Here is a 21,910-nt window from a genome sequence, read left to right on the forward strand (position 1 = left end):
TTTCCAAAGATCAGGGACTTTTGCATGGGAGATGTATAGTGTTAATGCTCTCTTAATTCAATATATTCATATTTTGACTTTATAATTGAAAGCTTTTGATCAGGTATGACCTAAAAAAAATCACAAGAGTCGCTAGAAATAGGAACTTTTTCGACTATGTTTCTCACAGCTTTGTGAAACCTCTCCAGGCATCTGAATGTGTGATTGTTCTGTGCCGCTACGTGTGTGAGGATAGATACAGAGGCATTATTACCCAGGAGAGGTCATGGGTCAAGTATTAAGCAAGCTGCCTGCTTGGAGCCCTGCATCAGAGATTTCACTCTGTTGGCCCAGGAAATACTCCTGTGTCTTGTCTAAATAATCAAGGAGTCCTTCAGCGTACAGTTTTAGAAACTGATAAATAAACACAAGAGACTGAGACTAAGAGGAAGTATCACTGCGAGAAGCCCACAGTGCTAAAGTGAAGATTTTCTTCCTCTTAATTACAGATCAACAAAGTGGTGTTTACAGGTCCTGGCTCTGGAACAGGAATGCCCTGTTGGCCGTGCGCTTTTACCTTTAGTCTCATTTTCTTCGTTTCATAACAATGTTGTTTGACCTTCTACATAGGAACAATTTGTTTTTAGCCTCATTCCTCTAAAAACGCAGGAAAACAATAGAAGCGGCTTGGATAGGAAGTCACATCTCACCCTATCAAAAACAGATTAGAAACGCGAGAAAAGGCCAAAAAACATGTATGCATGAAAACAGCAGCACTGCTGGTGAAAACAAGGAAAGCACTCTGGATGATTTTCATTTGATTATTCTGTCCTGTTATATTTGTGTACCTGCCGCCTACTTACTAATGCTATTCTGAGTATAATTAGTATAGTTGATGTCAATTTTGTGATTATTTGCAGTTTTATTAAACATAGTTTCAAAAAAAAAAAAAAAAGACCTTAAGCTCTCTCTTTTATCTGATCAAACTGCCATCATCTGAAAGTTCCTGGCTGCCTCCTGTTAGAATCTCTAAAGAGGGACAAAGTTAGAGTGAGCATTATCACACAAACTCAAAATAACCCCAGAATTCAGACAGTGCCTTATTAGGTCATGAATCCACAATGGGAAGGAAGTGTACAAAAATTTATTGACAATGCGAGTGTTTCTTTGAGTCCAGGCACAGGACAAGATAACCTAAGTTGGAGCTGCTGGCCGTGACTTCTTCTCTGAGACCAATTAAGAAGGTTTTGCATAGTTTAAGATGGGTTTAGTTGAATTAGTTAAGGTAAAAATATGTGGGGCTTTGAATATGCTCGGCATACACAGACACACGTTACTACCTCAGAGTAACTGGATAACTTATGTATCTTAATCATTTCTATATTATTCTATAGCTGTAATATCTTGGAAGTGACAAAATATGGGGAAAATGTCCTCCACACCTCTGTTACTGTCTATTTAAGAATATTATGGTTTAAGTTTGCTCTCTGGTCACATGATAGTCAAGCCTCAAAACTGTTATTCCAGTTATGTATTAGTTACTGTAAGAACAAGACAGCTTAGTTTAGAAGGTAAACAACATTTACATTGTAAATGAAAACAACCGCGACCTGCCTATTTATAGATACGTTTGTAAAAGCACTTGTCTGTTCCCCAACAAGCCTCACTTGTGTTTTGTTCCGAATCCTGTCCTTGAAAAGGACAAGAAAACTGACAGTCCATGGGTGTGTGCTTGCCTGCGTGTCTGCGTTTGTGTGGCAGTTGGATAGGGTGGGGTGTATGGCGTCACAAGTGCTCCAGTTTAGGAAAAGTGACACTTTGCCTTGAAAGACGCTTCAGGTCAGCTAGATAAGGAATTTAGTGGCTTTATCACAAATGCCACTATTTAATTTAAAAGGGTGAGGCACTTAGGATCTGGCAGCAGTCTTTCAGTCTAGTGATAAATTTGCAAGAAAGTGGAAAAGATTGGAGCCTGGGAGCAGATTAGCAGGATACAAATATAGAAGTGACATTATAGTGGGTATTAGTCAGGTGCTGAACAAGTGGCTGGTTTCTGATAGCCCTGAGAACAGGGCCTGACTGCAGGCTTGTAGAGTGGGTGGGTGGGTGCGGGGGTTCTGGACACACTACAAATAATAGAGCAGTTAGTATAAATAAGGCCAGTTGTAGCGCTTCTAAACAGCTTAAAGCGCTGTAGAATATTTATAGTGCCTTATCAGTCTCAGTTTTGATAGCATCGTGTTAAATAATGAAGCTATTGCATTAAACTTTGTTGAGTCTTTGTATAGCTTTTCCTGTCATCGTTCTATTTTCTTCTGGGTAACAGTTGAAATATGTAGAAGCCTTAATCAAAACAGAAAGAAGACTTACCCTGAATTACTCGTTTTGTTAGAATAGAAACAAACACTCACACAACATAACTACAGTTGTCATGCACAACCCTGAAATAACCCGGTTAATGATATTAATTACTAATGTAGTCAAAAAGAAGTTTATTTTTAAATTACATTTAATCCTCCAATTTTCTTCATTTTGCTGATGTATAAAATGTTGTCAATTTAAACTGACCCGTAGTAATTTCAATATATGTGGTGTATGACACACACTCCTTAAATTTGGATACTTACACTGGTACATTTGCACCATGATGAATTTATTTGCATTGCTTCTAAATTTAGACAGGGTGTTTCCTGAAATCAAGCACGGCACGAACGGCAACACAACACAACGCGTGTAATGTTAATGTCTGATAAAATAATATGTTAGGTTGTTGGCTAGCATCAGTATTTAAGGGGCGTCCACACGTGAAACGATTTGCTACTACGTGGCAGCCACGAATCATAGAAAGACGGTGACATTCGACAACTTCAAATAACAACGGGCGATTCAGTTCTGGCAACTTTGAGCCGAGTGAGTGAAGTGACTTCCGGTGAGTCGCTGAATCACATATGGCAGGGGGATAAATATGTTAAAAGGTCAAGCAACCAGAGCCTGGGATGTCCACTAGCAGCCGACTAATGATAAAGTCATATGCGATGAGCACGCTTGAGTGCAAATTAAAGGTACGAAACATTGTGACTTGAGACAGGGCCAAAGAAATGCTTACGTTTGAAAAGTTCTAGATAAATAATAGTTAATATCAAATTTTAATGATACGTTTTCTTTAGCTTGACCGACCTCATTTTTTCACCTAGTAAGAGTTAACAAGACATTTCTTTTTGTACTGCTCAGACTTTAAAATGTCATACTTTCATTGCAAATCAAGTTATAAGCTAACCAAATATTGCTGTAATAACTCAGCAGCAACTTTTTAAAAAAATATAATGTGTTTGGTTACATATCTCCTACATACACCTGCATATCTGCAGATGTGGAAAGCCACTTCTTTTACTCTAATTCCACTCTTGTTCTCATTAATTTCAATACTCGATATCTCATTAATATATAACTAGAATAACCAAGTTTAACAGTGGATTGAGTCCCCATATGAGATGCTGGAGCCAGCCAATGGTTACTATTTTGCTTCATGATGAACTAAATTAACCTAAAACTAAATTAAGCTAAATTATAACTTTATCATAAAATGTGTAAGTGATACTGTGTTTAATATTGATTGATTGGATTTTCTGTGGCAACATCTGTCTCTCTTTTTCTCCCCATTTTCTCCCCATACATTTCTATCTTTGTATCCTCTATTTTTTAAACTAAACTGTCCTTTTTCCACTTGTCCGCCCTCCCCTCTTCCTCTCTCACGTTCTTTTTTTGCAACAGTTGGTGTGTGTTCATCTTGGCAGCGCTCCATAGTCTGTTTGATGTGGTTTCCAGAAGTCCTGAACTGCAGTCCCTGGCCACTCTTTCTGTCATCGGTAGACCTGCTGTCTCTTTAGCCTCCATTGACTCCTTTTAACCTCCTCCTACCTTCCTCACGTCGAAGCAGCTGCTTTCTTTCCCGCTGCACATTTCTGCATGGAAATGATCTGATTCCCATTATTTGCTAGTAAACTGCCTTTTGCTGTGGACCGCATACACAAGCAAACTCTTACTAATGCAGTGTGCGCTCTAGTCAGGCATTCACAACATTGCAGAACATCCTCTAGGCTCTGTTCCAGGCACTGGAGAAAAATGAAAGAAGCCTACTATTTCCCCGTTGTAAATATAAATTAGGGAGGCCTAAATTTATGATCTGCTTTTTAAGTCATGAGCCTCCCAAGGCTTGTACTTTTTCCATCCCAATAATATGTAAAACTAGATCAAAGTTAATCAGCTCTGTTGAACCCATTTCTACCAGTGACCTCTACACACTGTAATTTGAGTGATAGAAGAAGGAGGGGAAGTAGAGACGACCAGATAGTAGCTTCAAAGAGGGCCTGTAGAGGACAGTCAGTGACCCTATATGGGTGCCTTTCCTGCATATAGCAGCACGTTTAAAGGGAAACTGATAGGCAGGTGAAATATCTGCCACTTACAGAAAAGAGGCAGTGACTGGGGAGGGCAGACAGGACAGAATGGATATGGATTGGGTCACAAGGCTGACGAGGCCATCCTAAGGAAATGAATATTCCTTGCAAAGTACACTTGGTGACTCTTGGGTCTAAGGACAAAACACAAGTGCAAAGGAAATTCATTCCTCACTTTTATTTGGCATGGAGAAGCAGTGGATCATGTTTTTAACATCGCATAACACTTTACATGCTATGTTAGGCTTTTTATAGCGATACTACTTCAAAATGTGCTTTGCTGCGTCCTGACACTACTTATCGTAACAATGCCGAATACAAGGGGGGATGTATCAGCCAACTTCTCTTTTTTCTTGCTCTGAAGTGTATATGTATCCACTTTCACCCCACCAGCGGAGATGCATGTTATTACCGGGTGGACTTCCACTTTGTATCAGATGAAGGCGGTGCGGTGGAGGCACAGCTAAACATGCCCAGGGGGCTGGAGTGAGATTGGTGTCTCGTTTTCAGGGGCAAACAAACACATACAGGGAGCAGACATGGCTGTCACATCTCCCTTAGCTCCCCTGTCACCCCTGAGGGCAGTGGGCAGGGGCAACCTCTGTGCTCCGGTGATGCCTCAAAAAATCTCCACGTACTCTCGGAAAGAATACACAACCAGACGCACGCTCGCATCGTTTGCGGCGCAGACACACAGATGCGTCAGCATATGTTGCATTTGTTCTGGCTGCTGAACAAACTTTCTAAAATACAGCAAAATTAGTCTTCGGCATTCCCTGGAGATCCCCACTTTGACCTTCTAAGCTGAAAAGCAGCGTGTTTAGTCCACAAACCTGGCTCCATTTTTAACTTTCCCAGATTGATCAGTGATTGTACTGGCGCCGAGCAGCTGTATAGCTTTACATCAGCGAGGAGGAGGTTTAGCGGTTTTCAATAGTATTTCAGGATATCCTTGCTGCTGCTGCTGCAGTTTTTGGCAGACTAACAGCTGCCACCAGCATTAGTGTACAAGCAGACACTTCTTAATGTTCCCCAGCCCTGGCCTCATGTGTCACATGGACTCCATCCAGCCTAACCCACTTGCCATCCGCAGTGGCTGAACTGGTTGAAAACCGTGTGAGACCAGCAATTTGCAGCATGCCTGAAACTATCCTTTCATACCGGTTTAAAGTTAGTAACATTAATGTGACCGTGTTTTAGTGGCAAAAGGCAAACAGAGGACAGACACCTTACTAATTATGTGCGATTTATTATCGCAGATGAAAATTACTTAAGGTCTCTGGACCAAGGGAAATTAGTTACATAGCCCTGTTGCTTATAATTTGACAACACTGCCTTGAATTCACTGAGATGTAAAATTAATTCTTGCAGTTGTTTTCAATGGGACTTTCATGTTTGCTTTGCTCACAGTTAAAAATCTGAGAAAAATACAAATGATTGGGCTTGGCTCAGTAACTTCATTGTGCAGGGAAAAGAAAGCCAAACTGGACGGGGTTCAGTGGTTTTTAGGCCTTTTGAGGGTTGGTGTGTCAGGATTTATGTATTTAATTACACACTCATTCTGCTAATGTAAGTAGAGAAAAAAGGAAAAAGGATAAAAAGCTCCATCAAGCCTATAAGCTTGTAGTTTCCCTCTTACTGAAAGTTGGCCACTGCTGCTGTTTAGCTCCCCTTGAACTGGCCTAATACTTGTCTATTCCGATTAGGATTAGTATGTGTAGCCTGAGCTCAGGGACCCGGGCCACGTAATCTAATAAATCAAGATAAAAAACTCTGAGATTGGTTTACAGAGGGCTCGGATTTACTATTGGCCATCTCAGAGAAACAGGGATTAGCACAGCATTTGGTGCTGTACTTACACACCCCCATTCTGTGCATAGGAAGAGCGAGCAAGCAAGAGAGAGACCGAGGCGGCGGGAGGGAAAAAGACTTAGAGGGAGGGGGTGGAAGAGAAGCACTGGCTAGGGTTTTATATTGCCTAACAGACAGCAAGTTAAACTTGCAGTGACAAGGTCAGGTAAGTCCTTGTACAAAAGGCTTTGTTCCATAGGCAGATTAAAGGTCTCTCTGACAGTTTTTACACTTTTGGATCATGTTGAACATATTAGAAGTTAATCTTGTCTGTGAGGGGCAAGAAGCTCTGTGGTCACACGCATGAGGGAAAGCAGGAGAGAAGATAGAGCTTCACAAAAAATAATGAAACTTTTGCGTACATTTTCAACAGCTGATGTCTTCTTATGACCTGGGTGGTGCTTCCTAGTTCCTTATTTCCCTTCTCTAATCTCCTTATTTAGCCTCCCAAAGCCACATGTAACACATACTTACACCACTTTGTGCTGTGTTAAGATTTTTACATTTAAAAGCAAATTTTCCTATTTAGTAATAATGAAGCCGGAGAATTTTTTTTCCCCCTGTCATCCGATCAGGTGGTACAAATGGATAAATTTAGAGTTTGGGTATCACTCTATCTAATGTGGTGAATGCATTTTTAAAAGTTCTGTCGGCATCAATAATAATAATGCATCATTAGCAACATCACGTGGAGCTGCAGCTGAGCTGGTTGACACAACACTGCATGTGCCTCTCTTTAAAACAATAAGATTATGTTTCCTGAAGTCTGGTTTCATCTAAATATTGTGTCAAAGATGAGTTTCAGAACATTTGCATCAATTTGCAAGTATTTAAAGAAGTCCAAAGGTGGGGTCTGCAGCTGTGGCAATAAAAAAAAGCTCAGTTTTAAAGACAGTCAGTTTGAACTGTACTGTGAGGATTTTATCATCTGCTTCTTTAAAAGATTCAGAGAAATCTTTGTTTGCAAGGATCAAGGCCAAAAAACAGCACTGAATGCCCTTGATTTCTGCACTCTGAGATGCCATAATATTAAAAACTCACGTTTCTCTTCTGCAGTGGAAGCACTGCATGGACTCACTTCCAGGAAATCCTCAGGAACACAACCATTGTGAGCAAACACAGTTCATCTCTGCATCTACAGGTGTTAATGCAAATCTGTGCCATGCAGAGAGAGAGAAACAGATAAACAAGGTCCAGACATCCTGCTACCGTCTGTGAACCTGAGCGTGTTTAAGAAAGACTCAGGTTAAGTGGAAAACTTCGTCCCGCTTTAATTTTGTTCCAAATCGTGGATGCTGCCGTGTTCAAACTAAAGACAAGAATGACCATCTTCAGTGTTATCACTGCAGAATGGTCAGATGGCATCGGGGTGAATTAACATGGTCATCTTGCACCTTTGTGATTTCACCTTTAATGCTGCACAGTACTTACAGACTTTGGCTCAGCATATTGCTGCCATACAGGCGAGTCTTTTAGAGAAGACCTTGCTTATGTTAGCAAATAACAGTCTAGATTTTGTAAAAGTCCAAGAGATAAACCGGCGTGCCTGCAGTTCAGACCTCTAGTTCAGAAAACATTATGAAATGAAGAATACTGTAAAGAAGGACCCCTTTAAAAGTTGCTTTTAATATTATAGCAGATGGTCTCCACACTTCCTAAATGTTTATAGAGTGCTGTTAAAGAAAAGGAGATGCAGCTGCTAAAAACACAACAACAGTATAAAATATCTTTATACTAGTTTCAGTTGAACTTTAAATTAATTATTTGACATTTTATACAACAAATCCAACATGTTTGGACGCAGAGTAACAGGTAACGATTAAGGCGCAGTGTTTCTGATTTTGCAAAATGTAGATTTAAAAGTACAGTGTGTAGTTTCAGTGTAGGACAGCGGTTTTTTCATTTTTTATTTTAACTGATAAAAGTTCTTAAGATTTAAAGAATTGTGTGTCTGTGTGCGTGAGTGTCAGTTATCTATCGGTGTTGTTTTTTCCCCAGAAACTGAGACTAAATGACTAAAAAATATCCACCTGAAATTTGAGCTCTTTCTATTTTCTCTCTGCCTCCAGGGTTTCACATAAAGTTTTACATATCAAAAGTGGAATGTCCTTTCATCTGCTTGCATGTCTTGTTAAGCAATATCAAACACGGCAAATTCTTTCTACATCCACATATAAAGGTTGAAAAATCCTAGCAACACATCCCAGCTTGTGCAAAAGAGGCCTTTTCTTTTCTTTTCTGTCTTTCTTTCTTTCTCGGGGAACTGTTAGCAATATCACTGGGCAATTAGCAAGGAAACGAGAGAGAATTGGAGAAGCCAATTACTTCTGCGAGTTAGCTAAAGGCCATTTTAAACTGTGTGCCCATGACATAATAATGTTTATGGTAAATATTATAGTTGGAGACAGTGAGTGCATGGCGTGAGAGGCAATGAAAAAAAAGGGCATCAATCTCAGATCGAGAATAATTTATTAAGATCTGAGATGCGGCAATTACGTGGAAAGGACCAAAAAGAAAAAAAAAAAGAAGAAGCCAACTCTCCAGGAACCGCATACATGATTGCAATCTTGATTAAATCCCCCTGGATCTAATGAGTTGATTTTCTGCTGTTAATATTGCATTGGCTGATGATGGATTCGTTAAGATAATGGAACGAAGCTAAAATATAAATGACTCCCTGTCAAGGAGCAGATTTTCGTCATTTTCTGTCTGACACCTCCGCCGTGGGGATTTGGTGAGGCCTTTTTGTGTTTAGAACCATCAGGATCTGGAATACTAATTGCTCATGTGTGGACGCTTCTAATGCTTCTCCTCCTCTCTGCACCCCCTCACCACCGCCGCCACCCCCTGCCTATCCTCTTGGTAAATATCTGCTCCACATCTCTACGCAGAAACAAAGAGAGCAGCTTCTTTTCTTCAGTGCTGATGAAAGTGTTCCTGTGCACGTTTGATATATTAAAACATATAACATGATACACCAGTTTCCACATTCCATCTGTGAGCAAAAACTGTTAAGTCACAGAGATATGACACAGTGCCAACAAAAACAGAAAAATAGTTTCTTATCGACCTGTGCTTCTTTTAGTAATATGGCCTCGTTTGGCGCATGCAGAGCAGCTGAGCCAGTCTTTTTGTTTTTTGCTCCGTCGCCCGTCTAACGTATAGAATATTGATCACATCAGACATGAACTACAATCCTGCGTGTATAATTTTATTCCCAAATGTGGTGGGAACCTGTAATAATCTAGAGCAATGCTCGGATATGAATGTCCTGCGGTGACGAGAGCGTCATTTCCAAAAAGAAACCCCACCACAGTATTTAGAGCTACAGCGAAGCGAGTTTTCAGTCGTCCGATTCCAGGGAAAAAAAATCACACAGTTCATGTAAAAGAATCTGATATGTAGCTCAACGTAACACACCTACCAAATTCCAACCCGTCTTTCTTTCATTTTCGTAATTACCATTGTCGTCGAGTTTCATGCTTTGGCCTGACCCTTCCTTTGTGGCGATTATGATATTGTTTCTTTTCTTTTTGTGGTTTTTTTTTTGTGCGTTAGTACAGGGAAACCCGTCTGATTGGGCCATCTGCAAGATCCCTTTTCTTCTGTGTGTCACTTTTTGTGTCCTTTAACATGGTTTTACTAAAAAGTCTTTTTTAATCAATCAAGAAGCAGGCAGAAAATAGGCTTTGTCATGGCTAGGCCCAGGGTCGTGTGATGCCTGCTTTGCCTGGTGACAGGTCTTCAAAAGGGATAAAAAGGAATATTTTGGGGGCAAAACGGGGGTTTCCATGGCACCGGCACTTGTTGCACATGGATCACCATTCTTTGGTTCTGCATGAGATTGAGGTTTCAAAGGGCTGGACAACAAAAATTAGGCGAGGAGGGGACAGCGGAACTGTGTAGGTAGCTGCCCTCAAGCCCCTGACTCTGTCCTCTCCTAGGGGAAAAGGAGAATAGGAGCCAGAAGTGACAGAACAAAAAGGGGCCTACTAGGTGCTGTCAAATATGCATGAGTAAATGATCAGTTGCTCACTCTGCAGTGCGTTTAAAAACTCAGAAGGAAACACAGGCTAGAGGACATAAAGTACAGACCTATTCAGTGAGAAGTGTATTCTTGTTGCGGCTTCCACTTCATGTAATTAGAGGTTGTTTCATGTAGAATGAGGTCACGTAAACTAGTAAGTTTCTGAGTTTATGTGTGGGAAATGAAACCAGGAAACTTAGACAATGGGCTGGCAGTCATTACAGCAACGAGGGTTATTATTTAAAACTGTTCTGTTGAGCTGAGTAGCTTTTCATGTGTTCCTGTTATTTAAATTGGTAATAATTGCAACATTACAGAGGGATATATCTGCTCGTCTTGTGTACCATCTTTAAGTTTAGAGAAAGCTTTAGTGTATGCGGTTGTGGTTTGCCTCGTGTGCGTATACATACATATATATGCCATCGGCATATGCATGCATGAAAGCAGCTGCATAGTTCGTAGATGATTAGCTTGGAGCTCCTTGAACTTCTGTAAAAATGTTGTTCGTGCTGATTACCTTTGTGCTCCACCTTGAATTTCTCTAACAAATACACATTATTCTGACTTTGGGAAATGGCATTGCGAGGTCAAGGTTTTTTACGTGTCAGGAGTCCTTTAAGCAATTTGCAATAATTTCCATAGCATCATCACTGCCACCCCAATAACAAACAAGGTTACACACGTGTTGCTCGCACAATCAACGCCAAACATGTTTTGGTGTTGGAGGGCTTCAGCTTGTTTGCACTTGGCTAAAAAGAGGTCAAAAGCTCCAGAAGCACATTTACCTGCAGGTACCGATCCAGACCGAAGACTTTTTTGGCATTTCGAAAGAGTTGCATATCCCTGCCTTGCTATAATGACAACTTATAAGGGTGAAATTTGCAATGTAGGGATTGTGTAGCTGCATGCTTTTCTAATTTTTTGTGTGTTTATATATTTATTTTGCTATTTCAGGTTCTCAACAATGAGCTTCCAGTATGTTTAAAAGGTTGCTGCAGTTGGGATATGTTTCTTGATAGGATTTTATCATGCTAGGCATGCTCTGTTTCCTGATGAATATATTAAAATTATTACTGTGCAAACAGAGTTTCTAATTACTGACCTGCTTGCCATTGTACTGTGCATTCTGTATGCCCCCCTTCTTCTCCATGCCTTGTTTATTTATCTGCACCAGTGAATACAGAATAGTCTGTGCAATGTCATTTCCATCCACATGAAAATGATTTTGAAAATGCCAATCTTGCCTATTATACAGTGTAATTACTTGTCTGCTTTTTGATTTTATCATATCTTCAGCCAGTGGGAAGATACTTGGAGAGGCTAAACATCTTAGCAAAGCTTGTCAGCAGATGATTTGGAGTGGAAAAAAATATCCCAATGAAAGTGCTATCTGTCACATGTACAAAACCGATGACTGTAGTTTACTGAAGGGTTTACCCAGTGTGCGTATAGCTTCTTTTAAGACTCGGGCATCGAGTGAAGGCATGCCATTAAAGGTATGTATGTAGAAGGAGAGGTTTTTTCGGGACAGCTAATAAAAATCTTTGAGACGGTAAATTTGTGATTCTCATGAATGACGTTTTTCCCAACTACTCCCTCAACAAAAACATTCTTAAAAGGCATTTAAAATATGGGTAGATGGCACTACCTTAATGCATTCTTGCACTCTGATCAAGCATTCATTGTTAAAACAATGAATGTTTCCACTCAGCAGGTTTTTCAACTCACATGGCCATAAACGATATTTTTCAAGTTCAATTTGTTTGTCGCCGCTGCACCGACATGCCGTTTCACTGTTTCCTTGGACATAATGTGTAAATATCTGACCCTATGTATGCGTGTGCACTGTCACCTATGTTACCGGAGCATTTGCACTACATCCCAGAAAAGGGCAACCCTGTTGTTTACTTGTCTGCTTGCAATGTTGCACAGGGGGTTGATCAGCAGAGTTGATAGGAGCTGCAATTTAAAAAGAGGACACTGCAGCTCTGAACAAAAACAATTAAAGGAAAATGAAAGACGGCCCCCAAGGGTTAAAAATAGAAAATTATCAACATGCATGCTGGAATTCACTACCCCGCACACCACCTCGTGCACCAGCACCCACCCCCCCTCAAACTTACTGGGCCTGCATTGTTATGTATGATCAGATCTGCCAGTTCTTCCTCTAAGCTCCTTGTCACATTTTGACTTAATGAAGTGCAACTTAGAAGGGAATTGGGTTCATCATGCTAGTCGCACGATGCTCCCTTGTTGTAGCAAACAGGAGTGGCATGGGACCGAAGCGCTACAGCGCGAGTCGTTATCATTCCGGTCAGTCTGTTTAACACAAAATTAAACAAAGAACTAATTAGTGCCTCATGAATTAATAACTGCACTGTTGCCGAGAAGAAGTTAGGTTGCTGAGGGGAGATATAAAATAAGTAGGAAGATCAGGTTAGAATTATTATTACTTTTTCTGGGATGCATGGGCTCTCAAGGTTAGGAAACTTTTGAGAGGATTTAAGAGTGACTCAACTGGTTCTGCCAAAGTCAGTTTCTGCCCTGATTTAAAACTTTGTCTGCGCTTATTGATGTCATATACGAGGGTGTGTTTGTCTCCGCATGAGAAAAAGCAGCAGGTTCATGTTTTAGCAATGAATGCCATTTTTCCACAATATGAATATGGAGATATCTCACCACATACTCTGGCCCCGTCAGCTGTGTTCATTATCTAAGTAGTATTTGAATCTCTGTATCTCTGCCAACAAGTAAGCTTTGCCCCCAAGGTTTCAAAGGGAAGTGATTTGTTTTATTGTTTGCTCTATAAGACTGTGTCAACTCACCTTCAGCTAAGACGTAGGAAGCTACTATTAGAATAGTCCAACTTAATTTATTTCTGGCAAACGGCTGAAATATGAACAGACGTGGTTCATACACAACTGTACTCTGTACAGTTGCTCCCCATGCTTCAATGGGCTTTACAAACTATAGTCTCCTCCTTCAGTCACTGCTTTCCCCCAGCTGGGACATGGGGCCTGGGTATCTGTGCACTATTATTCTGCATATCAAAAGGAAAGGAGTGAACAAAAAGTACCCATCTTCCTCTTGCATCATCTGGAGGCTCGTTACATTATGTCAGCCACTGCAGATTAGATTGAGCTGGGTAAATGTATGGATTTCGCGAGAACATGTATGCACGTGCATATACATCGGAATAATCAGTGCCTGGGTTTATTTATTTTTTTAATGTTTTTCCTTTGCTCTTCTTTTTAGATGAGGTGAGCTCCTGTACGCAGTGACTCCCCAGGAAGAGAAAACGAGGTAGGACAAATCCCCAACATGACTGATTACTGTCCCCACCATCTCCCCTGTTCATATCTCCAACAATATCAGGCATCTTCATTAATCCCCGTGGATCAATGTGTCTGGGGGTTGTAAAAATTGACAAATGACTTATTAGAATCCCACCGTTTTATTTTCCAACTGATTAACTCACAGCGATGTTGTACACTATACAGGCTCACTGATGTATCTGTTTTCCAAAGAGGGCCCCCCCTTTCTCTCTTTCTCTCTCTCTCTGTGCCTTTCTTACTATGGGTGATCTATACGGAACCAAATGCACTCCTAACACTGTTTGTGAGAAACCCTGTCAGGCTGACTCAAAAACTACTACAACCGAATTATGCTTTTTCCTATAAATACACCCATTTTGTTTCCTGACATAAACAGCTGTTGAGAAGTGTGTTAGCTGACTTGCTTATTTACATATAGAATATAAAAATACAACTAATAATCTATTAGAGAACTGGAACTTTGCACTGGCGGTAATAAAATCAGCATGTTATAGCGCTGCAGTTTCTCCATTTTTGCACGCTATACTCTTATTATCAGGGGAACTGTTCTTTTATGCCTGTTTTATGTTTAGATGTTGTTGTAGCAGCATCCCACATTGTCATCTCGACGAAATAATATAATTTTTTCCACTTTATGGCATTTATTACTGTAACAGACATTAGACACAGACATCTAAGTACAGATGACATCCACCAAATTAACAAGAGTATAAAACCTTTTGTTGCTGATAAAAAAAAAAAAAAAAATCTGCCTCTGTACAATTTGACTCTCGAGAGGACACTAATGACTTGTGACTTGAAGAAACTGGGTTGCTTTTTTTTCTCTCTCCCTGAGATGAAACCTTCTGTGCTAATGATGTTAGCTGGTATGAGCACAATGCTGATGTGGGAGTCTGTCATAAGGATGCATACAACAGCCCTTGCCCCTGGCCTCCTAGTCAAGAGGGATCTAAACATTCAGAAGTGACAGTCTGGGCTGTCTCATGTCAAACCAGAGACCCCTCGCTATCACCGGGTGTGGGGGGGCGGGGGGGTTGGCATGGCCGGGAATTGAGGTGGAGGGCTACACCAACACTCCTTTGTTTCTGGTGGTGTCACTCACGCACCAGAAAGAAGACACACTCCCTGTATCAATCAGAACCTAAGATGCACACCCAGCGCGCTTCCCAGATTTCCACAAAGATTGGATAATTCATAGCAAACAGGATGGTCAGCTGAGATTTCTCTTTACACAGGTATGCACTCGCACTTGGGGACATCTTTAAACAAGTTCCTTTGGAAGTCGAAGCAAAGTTAAGATTCGACTGCTGTGTAGACTACTTACAGACTCCTGCCTCTGACCGCATAACAACAGCATAACTGGTTACAGTTAGTTTAATTGGCTTTTGATATACGTTAATGCAACTAATCATAAAGGCCAGCTTGCTCCAACACGGGGCTGGCATGACACACACACACCACCCCGCCCCCTCCTTCTCTTTTTGGCTCCCACAGACGTAGAGGCTAGAAAGTGGAGTCCCTCTCTTAGACAGTGGGAGGAAAATTAAACTGCCAAAATTGTTTTCACTGGTTACAGGGGGTCTCGGGGGACCTCAAGGCTTTTAATTGAGCTCACCGAGCAGAAATTTGTATGGCTGCTTACAAACAACATTGATGTCTCCCTTTTACTTCTCTTTGGTCGCAGTGATAGATGAGGCAGACTGGGTGTGATTGTTAAGTAAGGTGATGATCTGCTAAATTGTTTGTTCTATATTTGTCCCCCCCCCCCACCAGCACTTGTAGATCTTTAGAGAAAATTTATGACTGAATTGAGAACGATAGATAATTGAAACTCAGACTCTTTGTTTGGTGTTTTGTTAGTTTTTCAGAATTTGTGTGTAGGAGGGCAATGATTCTGTAATAAACACGAGTTCATTCAGTCACAAATAAAAGTAAATAAAGCCCACAGTTCGCCGTAGGAAAGATAATTTGTCTCACTGAGAAAAAGAGCAACAAGTCATGTAACTCAATTTAGTATTATTGTATCACTCAGTATAGTATAATAACAAAAAAGAGAGGCTGCCTTTTCGTTTTCTGCGCTTTTCTTTCTCCTGCACTTTTTTTTTGTCCTTTAAAATTTTTCCAGTGTGTCAAAACAAGCAAAGGCTACATGGAAACGGCAGCCCTGTGTAAATATTTATGATGTAACATCTCCATGTGAATAGACTTTCTTCCCAATCCATCCATCATTACCGGCATATCGTGAAAGCCCACCTCCCGGTGGCGGCTTAGGGCCTTAGGAAGCTCAGACAGGAGCGGCGTGTCCCCCTCTCATTCAAAGTATTTGTTTTTCTTTTGACTTGGGGCAGCCCAGCTGTGAGGGCATTTCATGTGTCAGCCCCTCCATTTTCATTCAGGGCTGACTTCAAAGCCCATTTTGCTCCATTGTTTGTGTGACGTGGCTGCTGGACCTGAAAATGCCCAAACAGAAAAATGCGATGTAGGTCAGGTGCCCCTGGAAAAAAAAAAAGTGATTCTTATGGTCAAAACATAAAGCCCTGGTTACCGCCTAACACTAGCTCCTCTGCCTGTTGTTGCTCACATTCCTCTTTATTTGTTCACAGAGGAGCTAAATGGAAGTTAAGAGTAAGAATAAAAAGGCAGTACTTCAGAGTGCTTGGCAGAAAATCAATGTTTTAAGTCTAATCCTTTTTTTTTCTTTTTCTAATTTATAACATTCCACTCAGGAACAAAATGTCAAATAGCTTACTTGCTGAAGATGTTCGCTAAATTATATTAGGTTGGAGATTGCGCTGAAGCTCTGATATTTTTTGGCTTTATTTGCTCCCGCTGCTGCGAGGGAGACTAACAGAGAGACACAGAGTATCTGTTGGGGCCTGTGCGTGCACACTTCTTTACCTTGTGCAACGGTCTGAAATGTGAAACATGTCTTCATTTGGTACAAACAAAGTGGGATGAAGGATCTGCTGGAGTTTTTTCAGGCTCGACAGTCTTTAAGAATGTGAAGGTGCAGTAGATTTATGAGGTTGTGTGTTTGCAGAAGTAGGTAAGTCTACTGCCTTACCTAAGTGGATTACAAGGTTTTAGGCTTTTCTTCTTGCACAACTTATCGGCAGAAAATAGGCGTTGCAGACGTTAGCGAAATATTGCCACCCAGACTCTCATAACATTATCATTAGCCATGGAGGATTGCTGAAATGTGATTAATACATCACCATTTTGACAGAGTGAGGCTGAAAAGGTAATATGGATTATTACAACGGTTGTAGAGCTCAATACCGCCATCCAAGTTTATCCATTTATCTGCAATGATGAGACTCCTTTGTGTTGTATGGCATTGTAACATCTATCTAAATAACAAAAGATATCTCTCCCATACACAATTGTTGTGCTGTTAATATTCAGCCCATGCAACAATGCACATGGGAATGGAGTGCGGAGACAAAACTTGACTCAGAACGGGGAAAAGACCATAGAACGTTATGAGCATTACGAATCGATGCTCAAGCCTCTAGTACTGGCCACTTTTTCCTTGGCTTAGGTATCTGATTACCTTCAAACAAAAATATTGCTCCTGTATTGTTCAATTACAACTGGTTGAGTGCTGGATGATGCAATTCACAATCTGAGAGCTATTTTTTCTTTCTTTTTGTATACACTTTGTGTGTGTTTCATTTAGTTGGCCTTGGACGATACACGTTGAATAAATGCCATTTTTCTGCCGTTTCAAGTGCCTCTTTTCTCTCTGGATCCATTCAAGCTTTCAATACCTTTTCTCCCCCACTCTTCTCCTGTCTCTTTTTTCCACGAGCAGGAGGGTTTTACTTTACTCCTTTGTCATCCTAATTGATTGCATTAACCTTTTGAGTATTGAATTTCCTGTGCATCACGCCGAGCACAATGTGGAATATTATCATAATCCTTCCAAGTAATGGACACAGGGCAATCAACAATGCTTTAGGAAAAGTACATCTTTGAAAGATGGAGCGTCATATTATTTTCAGCCCAAAGACCTGGATAGAGTAAGACTTTTAAGCTTTAAGAAACTTTGTCAATAAGTGAAGTACGCTTGTTTTTAACTAGTTAAAGAGGTTAGGAAGGCTGCTGCCAGTGTTTGTTTTGCAGGAGGTAAAAATGTCTTGGCTTAATGAAAATTACTTGTGTCTAAAGACTCACGCAATAGACTTTAGATTCACTTAAACACAGTTTTATCATTTGTTAGTGTGAAAATAATTTTTAAAAACGCAGTTTTTTTTAATGTCTCAGAAAAACACCTTAGCAAAAGAGTTTTATTTTTGCCCGCAAGAAATAGGATAAGTGGTGGGGTATGACTCGACATTATCATAAAATTATCGCAAATTAACAAAATTACAAGGTTATAGTTGGGCTCACCATTATGTAAAGCACTGGGAGTTTCAAAGTTCGCCTTCCTGTTGGGATCCTGTTGTCCAACTATATGCACAATGTTCCTAACAGAGCAATTATATGTTGGAATTGGAGGGTCACTTGGTGTGTGAACACTGACTGTTGTTTGTCATTGAGAAACAGTAATGTGGACCCAAAAATCAGAGTGACTGTCACTGTGAATGGCTTTCAGCAGTCCTGACTTTTCTTAGAAATCTCCATCTCTTATAGGCTTACTGTCTAAATCTGGAAAAAATTTAATTGTGGCATAAATATCCATCCATCCATCCATCCATTCACTACCGCTTATCCTTTTCAGGGTCGCGGGGGGTGCTGGAGCCAATCCCAGCTGTCATAGGGCGAGAGGCGGGGTACACCCTGGACAGGTCGCCAGTCTGTCGCAGGGCTAACACACAGGGACAGACAACCATTCACACTCACATTCACACCTAGTGGCAATTTGGATTAACCAATTAACCTATCCCCACAAGCTGCATGTCTTTGGACGGTGGGAGGAAGCCGGAGTACCCGGAGAGAACCCACGCAAACACGGGGAGAACATGCAAACTCCACACAGAAAGACCCCGGCCTGATGGTGGAATTGAACTCAGGACCTTCTTGCTGTGCGGCAACAGTGCTAACCACCGTGCCACCGTGCTGCCCCTGTGGCATAAATAGCACGACAAATTTTGTGCTGGTTCCAGATATCTCGGAACTCTGATGTCACAACTCCAGTGATAGCGTGTTTCTGACTGGGACTCACCATTACATTGAGAAACTGAATGACATGACAGTTATTGCTAACTAGCCAGGTAGCATAACAGTCAGCTTAAGTATTTAGTACATTCAATTTATTTTTAGGATTTCAAAACAATTACACATTTTTGCTGCTCTTTCTAGCCAAGTTGCTTCTATCTTCTCATCAGATTTACTGTGTCACTGTTGGCTTTCCTCAGGTAGCTCCTCTAACTGTAGCGATAATGAACCAGGACGGTGTTTTACCTCAACAAAGTGTCACAAAATGTTTTTTAAGATGACACTTTGGTGCGTTGAACCAATGGCAGCTCTTTGAGTGTATGCACTGCCACAGAATGGTTTGCATAGATGATGAGTGGATGATTCTTCTGCCAAACTATAGCAAAAGTAATACAAGTGCCTATTGTTGAGCACTGCTAAGTTTTCAACTTGCTACAGTTGAAGAGAAATTAACACGTTATTGAAGGCAAATTATTCACTAATAACTCGAGAAAAACAGGCAGACATTTGGAAGAATCAGTCCAAATAGAGTTGGTTTCAAAGCATTATGGGGTCACCATGGCATTAATCACACGTTGAGGCAAGCTAGCCAAGCCTCACTTAGCAGGTAGCATTAGCAAAGCTAGCTGCCTGAACCAGCGACGTCGCTCCATGATTTCATTGGCTATCGGCTGCACTGCCATTTTTTTCATTCGTCAACGCCTGACTTCAGAAGTAGAATTTCTCTCAACTTTCAGTGCAAGCAGCACAAGCAAAGTAACGCATCATTATTGTCATTATTCAGTTCAGCAATGTGTGACGTGACACCATTCAAAGTGAATGAGAAGCGAGAGCACTGAAGCCTAAAAAGCATCCGCATGAGTCGGGCTTGTATTTAAATTCATTGTATTTAAATGAAATGCCTTCATTTAAATAAAATTTTTGGATTTACAGAACTCATTTTATTGATTTTTAAAAATATATCTTTCATTTTGATATTAAATTGTTTTTATCTTTGTATTTCTATATACAAGGTGCCAGAGATATTTGAAAAAATACTATAAAAATAAATGCTAAAACATGCAATTATACAATATCAAGTTGCATTACTTAGTGATTGTTTATTCGGGAGTTTTATTAGACTGACAGTGAATTAAAATGAGGACCCTAACCCTGCATTAAAAAAAATGTAATCCTATTTTTATGCTTTAATTTTAAAGTTTCATGTTGATGGGTCAGCACAGCCAAGCTTTTGTCCCAAGGTAACCCTGTGATTTAACACAGACTTTAATCTCTTTACCTGCTTTACAATAGGCTGTTTTGGTTGTGCAGTGGGGGTGTAAGTTGATTTTCCCTGTTTTCTTTTCCTTCGAACTATCCAGGGCAAATCTTTCCATATTGTGATATTATTATCTGTCTTATCTGGCTCAGAATGATATAGATAAAAATTTGGGCAGGGACAGTGAGATAAATGTAAATGGACATCATTGTATTCCTTGTATGAAACTGCACCTAGGCTATTTTAATAATATTAAGGCCCCAAGCCTAAAACCTACAGAAGACACTCCAAGGATAACAGTACAATAATTGCTTGTTAACAAGGATGGAGGTAGCCTGTTGGCCTATTGAGTTTAATCTGTTGCTTTAGCTATTTTATTTAAACGCTATGGTAAAGGAAGAAAAAGTAGTTTATGTTGCAAGACCAATGTAATACCCATAACTGTCTTATAAAGGCTTAATGTCAGAAGGCTTTAGGGGAAGTGTCAGTAGAATAACACTGATCAGCCTTGAGCTTGGGAATTAGCGACAGCAAATCTTAGAGCATAACGTGACAACTGGGAGAGTTTGGAGTGCGCAGAAACTTTTGCTGAACAAGTTATTTTATGTAGCTTATTACAACGTATTGTATTTATTCTGAATATTATACCTGCAAAGGCCACCACACTTGATGGAGTGTTGCAGAACAAAAGCATGACAGTAACCTGCATTTAGTCAACAGCCGGTATTATGCTGCGTGTAGCTGAACATTAGTGGTAAGCAAAGATATAATTTTTTTCTTGCAGTGGAATGAAATGTTGTTGATCATCTACCATTCACGTCCCCCATATGTTTATCGCACAAACAGCCTAGTTGTTGTGTTGCTGACTTATACAGAGTGTTGTTTGCTTCTGTGTAAATATCAGCATAAATGCATTGAAGTAATTGATTGTTGAAAAACAGACAAAAACTGTTATCATGTTTCCCTGGTAACGGCAAGTATTATTTGGGCTGTGTTGATGAACTGAAGCAAAACACCCTGTAATTCATATCAACTCTATTATGTTTTTCAGCTCAAATAGGAAAAATCAATTGAAACAAGCTCTTATGCATGGATAGATGCTCGTTATGATCAATACTATTTTCACAGGGATGGTGCCTTTGAGCTTGATTGAGGCCAGCTTATACAAAGCTAGCCAGTGGTGCTCGGGACAAGTGTAGACACGCAGATATTCAGAGGGGATACAGTCACTATTTGGCCACATCTTTTGGTGCATCCCACCTGAGTTATATTGATCAAAACAGAATCATGTGATTGAGTGTGGATGTGGGTCAAAACATAAGTCAAGGTCAGTCAGTAGCACAAAGCATAATCCCGGTCCATTTTTTGTATTCCATCAGGCATCACTGGTATTCCACTGGGAACCTCTGTGCCCTCGGCATATGAAAACTAAAGTCCCCCCCCCAGTTCAATTATACAAACCCGTGAGCTTCAGAATATTGACATATCTCTGTATTCTGAAAATGTCATGGATAACGATCAGGCTGTTCACCAGAAAATGTTTCCACAGAAACCAAGATTTTGAGTCAAGATGTAGAACGTATTGAATTTGCAAACCGGCTGTAAGGTCAGGGATACCTGCCTGCAGGTGTGTTTGATAAGCACGAGAGCTTGTTTCTTCCAAGGCTATTGTTATCGCACATCCTTAGCCTCGCACGGCGTTCGCAAAATAATACATATCTTAGTGTAAACCAGGTGTTTTGCAGAAGCTGTGATAAGTGGGTTGAGTGGTGTGTAGAGGTTACATAACAGATCTAGTTATGCTCAGTGATCACTGTTAATTTCCATTATCACCAGCCCGTTG

The 21,910-nt window shown here is 40.5% G+C and overlaps 1 protein-coding gene across 2 annotated transcripts in view; it reads left to right on the forward strand.

Annotated features, from left to right (window-relative positions):
- casz1 (castor zinc finger 1) overlaps positions 1 to 21,910 on the forward strand; it is a 167,985-nt gene that overhangs the window by 65,970 nt on the left and 80,105 nt on the right. For both annotated transcript variants that reach the window (XM_085258602.1, XM_085258604.1), the window contains one exon: positions 13,570 to 13,617. The gene's annotated coding sequence lies outside the window, so the exon portion shown is untranslated. The remainder of the gene's footprint in view (positions 1 to 13,569; positions 13,618 to 21,910) is intronic.

Source organism: Mchenga conophoros, linkage group LG20 (genome assembly GCF_057382185.1).
Source record: "Mchenga conophoros isolate Kocher_MC1m ecotype Shallow Benthic linkage group LG20, M_conophoros_male_GT1.1, whole genome shotgun sequence".
Classification (NCBI taxonomy): Eukaryota; Metazoa; Chordata; class Actinopteri; order Cichliformes; family Cichlidae; genus Mchenga; species Mchenga conophoros.